The sequence below is a fragment of the Euprymna scolopes genome, chromosome 9, assembly GCF_053919585.1.
Source record: "Euprymna scolopes isolate OS-2025 chromosome 9, ASM5391958v1, whole genome shotgun sequence".
Lineage (NCBI taxonomy): Eukaryota > Metazoa > Mollusca > Cephalopoda > Sepiida > Sepiolidae > Euprymna > Euprymna scolopes.
In genome coordinates this window covers 166,184,060-166,197,242 of record NC_136490.1, presented here as the reverse complement: position 1 = coordinate 166,197,242, position 13,183 = coordinate 166,184,060, and the positions used below count along the sequence as shown (strand labels likewise).

General features: G+C 37.8%; 1 protein-coding gene across 1 annotated transcript in view; it reads right to left on the bottom strand.

Annotated features, from left to right (window-relative positions):
• The window catches only part of LOC145284968 (uncharacterized), a 421,732-nt gene that overhangs the window by 208,223 nt on the left and 200,326 nt on the right, over positions 1-13,183 (bottom strand). The gene's annotated exons all lie outside the window — the stretch shown is intronic.

Here is a 13,183-nt window from a genome sequence, read left to right as displayed (position 1 = left end):
TGGCAAATGATGTTCTTACATGAATTTTTAGCAGGGCTTTCCCACTGGCAAATGATGTTCTTACATGAAATTTTAGCATGGCTTTCCGACTGGCAAATGATGTTCTTACATGAATTTTTAGCATAGCTTTCCAACTTGCAAATGATGTTCTTACATGAATTTTTAGCATGGTGTTCTCACTGGCAAATGATGTTCTTACATGAATTTTTAGCATGGCTTTCCCACTGGTAAATGATGTTCTTACATGAATTTTTAGCATGGCTTTCCGACTGGCAAATGATGTTCTTACATGAATTTTTAGCATGGCTTTCCAACTGGCAAATGATGTTCTTACATGAATTTTTAGCAGGGCTTTCCCACTGGCAAATGATGTTCTTACATGAAATTTTAGCATGGCTTTCCGACTGGCCAATGATGTTCTTACATGAATTTTTAGCATGGCTTTCCAACTGGCAAATGATGTTCTTACATGAATTTTTAGCAGGGCTTTCCCACTGGCAAATGATGTGCTTACATGAATTTTTAGCATGGCTTTCCGACTGGCAAGTGATGTTCTTACATGAATTTTTAGCATGGCTTTCCCACTGGTAAATGATGTTCTTACATGAATTTTTAGCATGGCTTTCCAACTGGCAAATGATGTTCTTACATGAATTTTTAGCATGGCTTTCCCACTGGCAAATGATGTTCTTACATGAATTTTTAGCATGGCTTTCCAACTGGCAAATGATGTTCTTACATGAATTTTTAGCATGGCTTTCCCACTGGCAAATGATGTTCTTACATGAATTTTTAGCAGGGCTTTCCCACTGGCAAATGATGTTCTTACATGAAATTTTAGCATGGCTTTCCGACTGGCAAATGATGTTCTTACATGAATTTTTAGCATGGCTTTCCAACTGGCAAATGATGTTCTTACATGAATTTTTAGCAGGGCTTTCCCACTGGCAAATGATGTTCTTACATGAAATTTTAGCATGGCTTTCCAACTGGCAAATGATGTTCTTACATGAATTTTTAGCAGGGCTTTCCCACTGGCAAATGATGTTCTTACATGAATTTTCAGCATGGCTTTCCCACTGGCAAATGATGTTCTTACATGAATTTTTAGCATGGCTTTCCAACTGGCAAATGATGTTCTTACATGATTTTTTAGCATGGCTTTTCCACTGGCAAATGATGTTCTTACATGAATTTTTAGCATGGCTTTCCGACTGGCAAATGATGTTCTTACATGAATTTTTAGCAGGGCTTTCCCACTGGCAAATGATGTTCTTACATGAATTTTTAGCATGGCTTTCCAACTGGCAAATGATGTTCTTACATGAATTTTTAGCAGGGCTTTCCCACTGGCAAATGATGTTCTTACATGAAATTTTAGCATGGCTTTCCGACTGGCAAATGATGTTCTTACATGAATTTTTAGCATGGCTTTCCAACTGGCAAATGATGTTCTTACATGAATTTTTAGCATGGCTTTCCAACTGGCAAATTATGTTCTTAAATGAAGTTTTAGCATGGCTTTCCAACTGGCAAATGATGTTCTTACATGAATTTTTAGCATGGCTTTCCAACTGGCAAATGATGTTCTTACATGAATTTTAAGCATGGCTTTCCAACTGGCAAATGATGTTCTTACATGAATTTTTAGCATGGCTTTCCAACTGGCAAATTATGTTCTTACATGAATTTTTAGCAGGGCTTTCCCACTGGCAAATGATGTTCTTACATGAATTTTCAGCATGGCTTTCCCACTGGCAAATGATGTTCTTACATGAATTTTTAGCATGGCTTTCCAACTGGCAAATGATGTTCTTACATGATTTTTCGCATAGCTTTTCCACTGGCAAATGATGTTCTTACATGAATTTTTAGCATGGCTTTCCCACTGGCAAATGATGTTCTTACATGAATTTTTAGCAGGGCTTTCCCACTGGCAAATGATGTTCTTACATGAATTTTTAGCATGGCTTTCCCACTGGCAAATGATGTTCTTACATGACATTTTAGCATGGCTTTCCCACTGGCAAATGATGTTCTTACATGAATTTTTAGCAGGGCTTTCCCACTGGCAAATGATGTTCTTACATGAATTTTTAGCAGGGCTTTCCCACTGGCAAATGATGTTCTTACATGAATTTTTAGCATGGCTTTCCCACTGGCAAATGATGTTCTTACATGAATTTTTAGCAGGGCTTTCCCACTGGCAAATGATGTTCTTACATGAATTTTTAGCATGGCTTTCCCACTGGCAAATGATGTTCTTACATGAATTTTTAGCATGGCTTTCCCACTGGCAAATGATGTTCTTACATGAATTTTTAGCAGGGCTTTCCCACTGGCAAATGATGTTCTTACATGAATTTTTAGCATGGCTTTCCCACTGGCAAATGATGTTCTTACATGAATTTTCAGCATGGCTTTCCCACTGGCAAATGATGTTCTTACATGAATTTTTAGCAGGGCTTTCCCACTGGCAAATGATGTTCTTACATGAATTTTCAGCATGGCTTTCCCACTGGCAAATGATGTTCTTACATGAATTTTTAGCATGGCTTTCCCACTGGCAAATGATGTTCTTACATGAATTTTTAGCAGGGCTTTCCCACTGGCAAATGATGTTCTTACATGAATTTTTAGCATGGCTTTCCCACTGGCAAATGATGTTCTTACATGAATTTTTAGCATGGCTTTCCCACTGGCAAATGATGTTCTTACATGAATTTTTAGCATGGCTTTCCCACTGGCAAATGATGTTCTTACATGAATTTTCAGCAGGGCTTTCCCACTGGCAAATGATGTTCTTACATGAATTTTTCGCATGGCTTTCCCACTGGCAAATGATGTTCTTACATGAATTTTTAGCAGGGCTTTCCCACTGGCAAATGATGTTCTTACATGAATTTTTAGCATGGCTTTCCCACTGGCAAATGATATTCTTACATGAATTTTTAGCATGGCTTTCCCACTGGCAAATGATGTTCTTACATGAATTTTCAGCATGGCTTTCCCACTGGAAAATGATGTTCTTACATGAATTTTTAGCATGGCTTTCCAACTGGCAAATGATGTTCTTACATGATTTTTTAGCATGGCTTTTCCACTGGCAAATGATGTTCTTACATGAATTTTTAGCATGGCTTTCCCACTGGCAAATGATGTTCTTACATGAATTTTTAGCAGGGCTTTCCCACTGGCAAATGATGTTCTTCCATGAATTTTTAGCATGGCTTTCCCACTGGCAAATGATGTTCTTACATGAATTTTTAGCATGGCTTTCCCACTGGCAAATGATGTTCTTACATGAATTTTTAGCAGGGCTTTCCCACTGGCAAATGATGTTCTTACATGAATTTTCAGCATGGCTTTCCCACTGGCAAATGATGTTCTTACATGAATTTTTAGCATGGCTTTCCCACTGGCAAATGATGTTCTTACATGAATTTTTAGCAGGGCTTTCCCACTGGCAAATGATGTTCTTACATGAATTTTTAGCATGGCTTTCCCACTGGCAAATGATGTTCTTACATGAATTTTTAGCAGGGCTTTCCCACTGGCAAATGATGTTCTTACATGAATTTTTAGATATGGCTTTCCCACTGGCAAATGATGTTCTTACATGAATTTTTAGCAGGGCTTTCCCACTGGCAAATGATGTTCTTACATGAATTTTTAGCATGGCTTTCCCACTGGCAAATGATGTTCTTACATGAATTTTTAGCATGGCTTTCCCACTGGCAAATGATGTTCTTACATGAATTTTTAGCATGGCTTTCCCACTGGCAAATGATGTTCTTACATGAATTTTTAGCAGAGCTTTCCCACTGGCAAATGATGTTCTTACATGAATTTTTAGCATGGCTTTCCCACTGGCAAATGATGTTCTTACATGAATTTTCAGCATGGCTTTCCCACTGGCAAATGATGTTCTTACATGAATTTTTAGCATGGCTTTCTTACTGGCAAATGATGTTCTTACATGAATTTTTAGCAGGGCTTTCCCACTGGCAAATGATGTTCTTACATGAATTTTTAGCATGGCTTTCCCACTGGCAAATGATGTTCTCACATGAATTTTTAGCATGGCTTTCCCACTGGCAAATGATGTTCTTACATGAATTTTTAGCATGGCTTTCCCACTTGCAAATGATGTTCTTACATGAATTTTCAGCAGGGCTTTCCCACTGGCAAATGATGTTCTTACATGAATTTTTAGCATGGCTTTCCCACTGGCAAATGATGTTCTTACATGAATTTTTAGCAGGGCTTTCCCACTGGCAAATGATGTTCTTACATGAATTTTTAGCATGGCTTTCCCACTGGCAAATGATGTTCTTACATGAATTTTTAGCATGGCTTTTCCACTGGCAAATGATGTTCTTACATGAATTTTCAGCATGGCTTTCCCACTGGAAAATGATGTTCTTACATGAATTTTTAGCATGGCTTTCCAACTGGCAAATGATGTTCTTACATGAATTTTTAGCATGGCTTTCCGACTGGCAAATGATGTTCTTACATGAATTTTTAGCATGGCTTTCCCACTGGTAAATGATGTTCTTACATGAAATTTTAGCATGGCTTTCCGACTGGCAAATGATGTTCTTACATGAATTTTTAGCATGGCTTTCCAACTGGCAAATGATGTTCTTACATGAATTTTTAGCAGGGCTTTCCCACTGGCAAATGATGTGCTTACATGAATTTTTAGCATGGCTTTCCGACTGGCAAATGATGTTCTTACATGAATTTTAAGCATGGCTTTCCCACTGGTAAATGATGTTCTTACATGTATTTTTAGCATGGCTTTTCCACTGGCAAATGATGTTCTTACATGAATTTTAAGCATGGCTTTCCCACTGGTGAATGATGTTCTTCCATGAATTTTTAGCATGGCTTTCCAACTGGCAAATGATGTTCTTACATGAAGTTTTAGCATGGCTTTCCCACTGGCAAATGATGTTCTTACATGAATTTTTAGCATGGCTTTCTAACTAGCAAAAGATTTTCTTACATGAAATTTTTAGCATGGCTTTCCGACTGGCAAATGATGTTCTTACATGAATTTTTAGCAGGGCTTTCCCACTGGCAAATGATGTTCTTACATGAAATTTTAGCATGGCTTTCCGACTGGCAAATGATGTTCTTACATGTATTTTTAGCAGGGCTTTCCAACTGGCAAATGATGTTCTTACATGAATTTTTAGCAGGGCTTTCCCACTGGCAAATGATGTTCTTACATGAAATTTTAGCATGGCTTTCCGACTGGCAAATGATGTTCTTACATGAATTTTTAGCATGGCTTTCCAACTGGCAAATGATGTTCTTACATGAATTTTTAGCATGGCTTTCCAACTGGCAAATGATGTTCTTACATGAATTTTTAGCAGGGCTTTCCCACTGGCAAATGATGTTCTTACATGAATTTTTAGCATGGCTTTCCAACTGGCAAATGATGTTCTTACATGATTTTTTAGCATGGCTTTTCCACTGGCAAATGATGTTCTTACATGAATTTTTAGCATGGCTTTCCAACTGGCAAATGATGTTCTTACATGAATTTTTAGCATGGCTTTCCCACTGGCAAATGATGTTCTTACATGAATTTTTAGCATGGCTTTCCAACTGGCAAATGATGTTCTTACATGAATTTTTAGCATGGCTTTCCCACTGGCAAATGATGTTCTTACATGAAATTTTAGCATGGCTTTCCGACTAGCAAATGATGTTCTTACATGAATTTTTAGCATGGCTTTCCAACTGGCAAATGATGTTCTTACATGACTTTTTAGCATGGCTTTCCCACTGGCAAATGATGTTCTTACATGAATTTTTAGCATGGCTTTCCGACTGGCAAATGATGTTCTTACATGAATTTTCAGCATGGCTTTCCCACTGGCAAATGATGTTCTTACATGAATTTTTAGCATGGCTTTCCAACTGGCAAATGATGTTCTTACATGATTTTTTAGCATGGCTTTTCCACTGGCAAATGATGTTCTTACATGAATTTTTAGCATGGCTTTCCCACTGGCAAATGATGTTCTTACATGAATTTTTATCAGGGCTTTTCCACTGGCAAATGATGTTCTTACATGAATTTTTAGCATGGCTTTCCCACTGGCAAATGATGTTCTTACATGAATTTTTAGCATGGCTTTCCCACTGGCAAATGATGTTCTTACATGAATTTTTAGCAGGGCTTTCCCACTGGCAAATGATGTTCTTACATGAATTTTTAGCATGGCTTTCCCACTGGCAAATGATGTTCTTACATGAATTTTTAGCAGGGCTTTCCCACTGGCAAATGATGTTCTTACATGAATTTTTAGCATGGCTTTCCAACTGGCAAATGATGTTCTTACATGAATTTTTAGCATGGCTTTCCCACTGGCAAATGATGTTCTTACATGAATTTTCAGCATTGCTTTCCCACTGGCAAATGATGTTCTTACATGAATTTTTAGCATGGCTTTCCCACTGGCAAATGATGTTCTTACATGAATTTTTAGCATGGCTTTCCCACTGGCAAATGATGTTCTTACATGAATTTTTAGCATGGCTTTTCCACTGGCAAATGATGTTCTTACATGAATTTTTAGCAGGGCTTTCCCACTGGCAAATGATGTTCTTACATGAATTTTTAGCATGGCTTTCCAACTGGCAAATGATGTTCTTACATTAATTTTTAGCATGGCTTTCCCTCTGGCAAATGATGTCCTTACATGAATTTTTAGCATGGCTTTCCAACTGGCAAATGATGTTCTTACATTAATTTTTAGCATGGCTTTCCGACTGGCAAATGATGTCCTTACATGAATTTTTAGCATGGCTTTCCCACTTGCAAATGATGCTCTTACATGAATTTTTAGCATGGCTTTCCCACTGGCAAATGATGTGCTTACATGAATTTTTAGCATGGCTTTCCGACTGGCAAATGATGTTCTTACATGAATTTTTAGCATGGCTTTCCCACTGGTAAATGATGTTCTTACATGAATTTTTAGCATGGCTTTCCAACTGGCAAATGATGTTCTTACATGAATTTTTAGCATGGCTTTCCCACTGGCAAATGATGTTCTTACATGAATTTTTAGCATGGCTTTCCAACTGGCAAATGATGTTCTTACATGAATTTTTAGCATGGCTTTCCCACTGGCAAATGATGTTCTTACATGAATTTTTAGCAGGGCTTTCCCACTGGCAAATGATGTTCTTACATGAAATTTTAGCATGGCTTTCCGACTGGCAAATGATGTTCTCACATGAATTTTTAGCATGGCTTTCCAACTGGCAAATGATGTTCTTACATGAATTTTTAGCAGGGTTTTCCAACTGGTAAATGATGTTCTTACATGAAATTTTAGCATGGCTTTCCGACTGGCAAATGATGTTCTTACATGAATTTTTAGCATGGCTTTCCAACTTGCAAATGATGTTCTTACATGAATTTTTAGCATGGCTTTCTCACTGGCAAATGATGTTCTTACATGAATTTTTAGCATGGCTTTCCCACTGGTAAATGATGTTCTTACATGAATTTTTAGCATGGCTTTCCGACTGGCAAATGATGTTCTTACATGAATTTTTAGCATGGCTTTCCAACTGGCAAATGATGTTCTTACATGTATTTTTAGCAGGGCTTTCCCACTGGCAAATGATGTTCTTACATGAAATTTTAGCATGGCTTTCCGACTGGCAAATGATGTTCTTACATGAATTTTTAGCATGGCTTTCCAACTGGCAAATGATGTTCTTACATGAATTTTTAGCAGGGCTTTCCCACTGGCAAATGATGTGCTTACATGAATTTTTAGCATGGCTTTCCGACTGGCAAATTATGTTCTTACATGAATTTTTAGCATGGCTTTCCCACTGGTAAATGATGTTCTTACATGAATTTTTAGCATGGCTTTCCAACTGGCAAATGATGTTCTTACATGAATTTTTAGCATGGCTTTCCCACTGGCAAATGATGTTCTTACATGAATTTTTAGCATGGCTTTCCAACTGGCAAATGATGTTCTTACATGAATTTTTAGCATGGCTTTCCCACTGGCAAATGATGTTCTTACATGAATTTTTAGCAGGGCTTTCCCACTGGCAAATGATGTTCTTACATGAAATTTTAGCATGGCTTTCCGACTGGCAAATGATGTTCTTACATGAATTTTTAGCATGGCTTTCCGACTGGCAAATGATGTTCTTACATGAATTTTTAGCAGGGCTTTCCCACTGGCAAATGATGTTCTTACATGAAATTTTAGCATGGCTTTCCGACTGGCAAATGATGTTCTTACATGAATTTTTAGCATGGCTTTCCAACTGGCAAATGATGTTCTTACATGAATTTTTAGCATGGCTTTCCAACTGGCAAATGATGTTCTTACATGAATTTTTAGCATGGCTTTCCCACTGGCAAATGATGTTCTTACATGAATTTTTAGCATGGCTTTCCAACTGGCAAATGATGTTCTTACATGAATTTTTAGCAGGGCTTTCCCACTGGCAAATGATGTTCTTACATGAAATTTTAGCATGGCTTTCCGACTGGCAAATGATGTTCTTACATGAATTTTTAGCATGGCTTTCCCACTGGCAAATGATGTTCTTACATGAATTTTTAGCATGGCTTTCCAACTGGCAAATGATGTTCTTACATGAATTTTTAGCAGGGCTTTCCCACTGGCAAATGATGTTCTTACATGAATTTTCAGCATGGCTTTCCCACTGGCAAATGATGTTCTTACATGAATTTTTAGCATGGCTTTCCAACTGGCAAATGATGTTCTTACATGATTTTTAGCATGGCTTTTCCACTGGCAAATGATGTTCTTTCATGAATTTTTAGCATGGCTTTCCCACTGGCAAATGATGTTCTTACATGAATTTTTAGCAGGGCTTTCCCACTGGCAAATGATGTTCTTACATGAATTTTTAGCATGGCTTTCCCACTGGCAAATGATGTTCTTACATGAAATTTTAGCATGGCTTTCCCACTGGCAAATGATGTTCTTACATGAATTTTTAGCAGGGCTTTCCCACTGGCAAATGATGTTCTTACATGAATTTTTAGCAGGGCTTTCCCACTGGCAAATGATGTTCTTACATGAATTTTTAGCATGGCTTTCCCACTGGCAAATGATGTTCTTACATGAATTTTTAGCAGGGCTTTCCGACTGGCAAATGATGTTCTTACATGAATTTTTAGCATGGCTTTCCCACTGGCAAATGATGTTCTTACATGAATTTTTAGCATGGCTTTCCCACTGGCAAATGATGTTCTTACATGAATTTTTATCAGGGCTTTCCCACTGGCAAATGATGTTCTTACATGAATTTTTAGCATGGCTTTCCCACTGGCAAATGATGTTCTTACATGAATTTTCAGCATGGCTTTCCCACTGGCAAATGATGTTCTTACATGAATTTTTAGCATGGCTTTCCCACTGGCAAATGATGTTCTTACATGAATTTTCAGCATGGCTTTCCCACTGGCAAATGATGTTCTTACATGAATTTTTAGCATGGCTTTCCCACTGGCAAATGATGTTCTTACATGAATTTTTAGCATGGCTTTCCCACTGGCAAATGATGTTCTTACATGAATTTTTAGCATGGCTTTCTCACTGGCAAATGATGTTCTTACATGAATTTTTAGCATGGCTTTCCCACTGGCAAATGATGTTCTTACATGAATTTTTAGCATGGCTTTCCCACTGGCAAATGATGTTCTTACATGAATTTTCAGCAGGGCTTTCCCACTGGCAAATGATGTTCTTACATGAATTTTTAGCATGGCTTTCCCACTGGCAAATGATGTTCTTACATGAATTTTTAGCAGGGCTTTCCCACTGGCAAATGATGTTCTTACATGAATTTTTAGCATGGCTTTCCCACTGGCAAATGATATTCTTACATGAATTTTTAGCATGGCTTTCCCACTGGCAAATGATGTTCTTACATGAATTTTCAGCATGGCTTTCCCACTGGAAAATGATGTTCTTACATGATTTTTTAGCATGGCTTTTCCACTGGCAAATGATGTTCTTACATGAATTTTTAGCATGGCTTTCCCACTGGCAAATGATGTTCTTACATGAATTTTTAGCAGGGCTTTCCCACTGGCAAATGATGTTCTTCCATGAATTTTTAGCATGGCTTTCCCACTGGCAAATGATGTTCTTACATGAATTTTTAGCATGGCTTTCCCACTGGCAAATGATGTTCTTACATGAATTTTTAGCAGGGCTTTCCCACTGGCAAATGATGTTCTTACATGAATTTTTAGCATGGCTTTCCCACTGGCAAATGATGTTCTTACATGAATTTTTAGCATGGCTTTCCCACTGGCAAATGATGTCCTTACATGAATTTTTAGCAGGGCTTTCCCACTGGCAAATGATGTTCTTACATGAATTTTTCGCATGGCTTTCCCACTGGCAAATGATGTTCTTACATGAATTTTTAGCAGGGCTTTCCCACTGGCAAATGATGTTCTTACATGAATTTTTAGATATGGCTTTCCCACTGGCAAATGATGTTCTTACATGAATTTTTAGCAGGGCTTTCCCACTGGCAAATGATGTTCTTACATGAATTTTTAGCAGGGCTTTCCCACTGGCAAATGATGTTCTTACATGAATTTTTAGCATGGCTTTCCCACTGGCAAATGATGTTCTTACATGAATTTTTAGCATGGCTTTCCCACTGGCAAATGATGTTCTTACATGAATTTTTAGCAGAGCTTTCCCACTGGCAAATGATGTTCTTACATGAATTTTTAGCATGGCTTTCCCACTGGCAAAAGATGTTCTTACATGAATTTTCAGCATGGCTTTCCCACTGGCAAATGATGTTCTTACATGAATTTTTAGCATGGCTTTCCAACTGGCAAATGATGTTCTTACATGAATTTTTAGCATGGCTTTCCCACTGGCAAATGATGTTCTTACATGAATTTTTAGCAGGGCTTTCCCACTGGCAAATGATGTTCTTACATGAATTTTTAGCATGGCTTTCCAACTGGCAAATGATGTTCTTACATGAATTTTTAGCATGGCTTTCCCACTTGCAAATGATGTTCTTACATGAATTTTCAGCAGGGCTTTCCCACTGGCAAATGATGTTCTTACATGAATTTTTAGCATGGCTTTCCAACTGGCAAATGATGTTCTTACATGAATTTTCAGCATGGCTTTCCCACTGGCAAATGATGTTCTGACATGAATTTTTAGCATGGCTTTCCCACTGGCAAATGATGTTCTTACATGAATTTTTAGCATGGCTTTCCCACTGGCAAATGATGTTCTTACATGAATTTTCAGCATGGCTTTCCCACTGGAAAATGATGTTCTTACATGAATTTTTAGCATGGCTTTCCAACTGGCAAATGATGTTCTTAAATGGTTTTTTAGCATGGCTTTTCGACTGGCAAATGATGTTCTTACATGAATTTTTAGCATGGCTTTTCCACTGGCAAATGATGTTCTTACATGAATTTTTAGCAAGGCTTTCCCACTGGCAAATGATGTTCTTACATGAATTTTTAGCATGGCTTTCCCACTGGCAAATGATGTTCTTACATGAATTTTTAGCATGGCTTTCCCACTGGCAAATGATGTTCTTACATGAATTTTTAGCATGGCTTTCCAACTGGCAAATGATGTTCTTACATGAATTTTTAGCAGGGCTTTCCCACTGGCAAATGATGTTCTTACATGAATTTTTAGCAGGGCTTTCCAACTGGCAAATGATGTTCTTACATGAATTGTTAGCAGGGATTTCCGACTGGCAAATGATGTTCTTACATGAATTTTTAGCATGGCTTTCCCACTGGCAAATGATGTTCTTACATGAATTTTTAGCATGGCTTTCCCACTGGCAAATGATGTTCTTACATGATTTTTTAGCAGGGCTTTCGAACTGGCAAATGATATTCTTACATGAATTTTTAGCAGGGCTTTCCCACTGGCAAATGATGTTCTTACATGAATTTTTAGCAGGGCTTTCCAACTGCAAATGATGTTCTTACATGAATTTTTAGCAGGGATTTCCGACTGGCAAATGATGTTCTTACATGAATTTTTAGCATGGCTTTCCCACTGGTAAATGATGTTCTTACATGAATTTTTAGCAGGGCTTTCCCACTGGTAAATGATGTTCTTACATGAATTTTTAGCATGGCTTTCCCACTGGTAAATGATGTTCTTACATGAATTTTTAGCAGGGATTTCCTACTGGCAAATGATGTTCTTACATGAATTTTTAGCATGGCTTTCCCACTGGCAAATGATGTTCTTACATGAATTTTTAGCAGGGCTTTCCAACTGGCAAATGATGTTCTTACATGAATTTTTAGCATGGCTTTCCCACTGGCAAATGATGTTCTGACATGAATTTTTAGCATGGCTTTCCCACTGGCAAATGATGTTCTTCCATGAATTTTTAGCATGGCTTTCCAACTGGCAAATGATGTTCTTACATGAATTTTTAGCATGGCTTTCCCACTGGCAAATGATGTTCTTACATGAATTTTTAGCAGAGCTTTCCGACTGGCAAATGATGTTCTTACATGGATTTTTAGCAGGGCTTTCCCACTGGCAAATGATGTTCTTACATGGATTTTTAGCAAGGCTTTCCCACTGGCAAATGATGTTCTTACATGAATTTTTAGCAGAGCTTTCCCACTGGCAAATGATGTTCTTACATGGATTTTTAGCATGGCTTTCCCACTGGCAAATGATGTTCTTACATGAATTTTTAGCAGAGCTTTCCGACTGGCAAATGATGTTCTTACATGGATTTTTAGCAGGGCTTTCCCACTGGCAAATGATGTTCTGACATGGATTTTTAGCAAGGCTTTCCCACTGGCAAATGATGTTCTTACATGAATTTTTAGCAGAGCTTTCCCACTGGCAAATGATGTTCTTACATGGATTTTTAGCAGGGCTTTCCCACTGGCAAATGATGTTCTTACATGGATTTTAAGCAAGGCTTTCCCACTAGCAAATGATGTTCTTACATGAATTTTTAGCAGAGCTTTCCCACTGGCAAATGATGTTCTTACATGGATTTTTAGCAGGGCTTTCCCACTGGCAAATGATGTTTCCTAACATCTGGGTGACAGCAAGTTTCGAAAGACATTGAATACATTTAAACTTTTCGAGAGCCGTCGCAATTA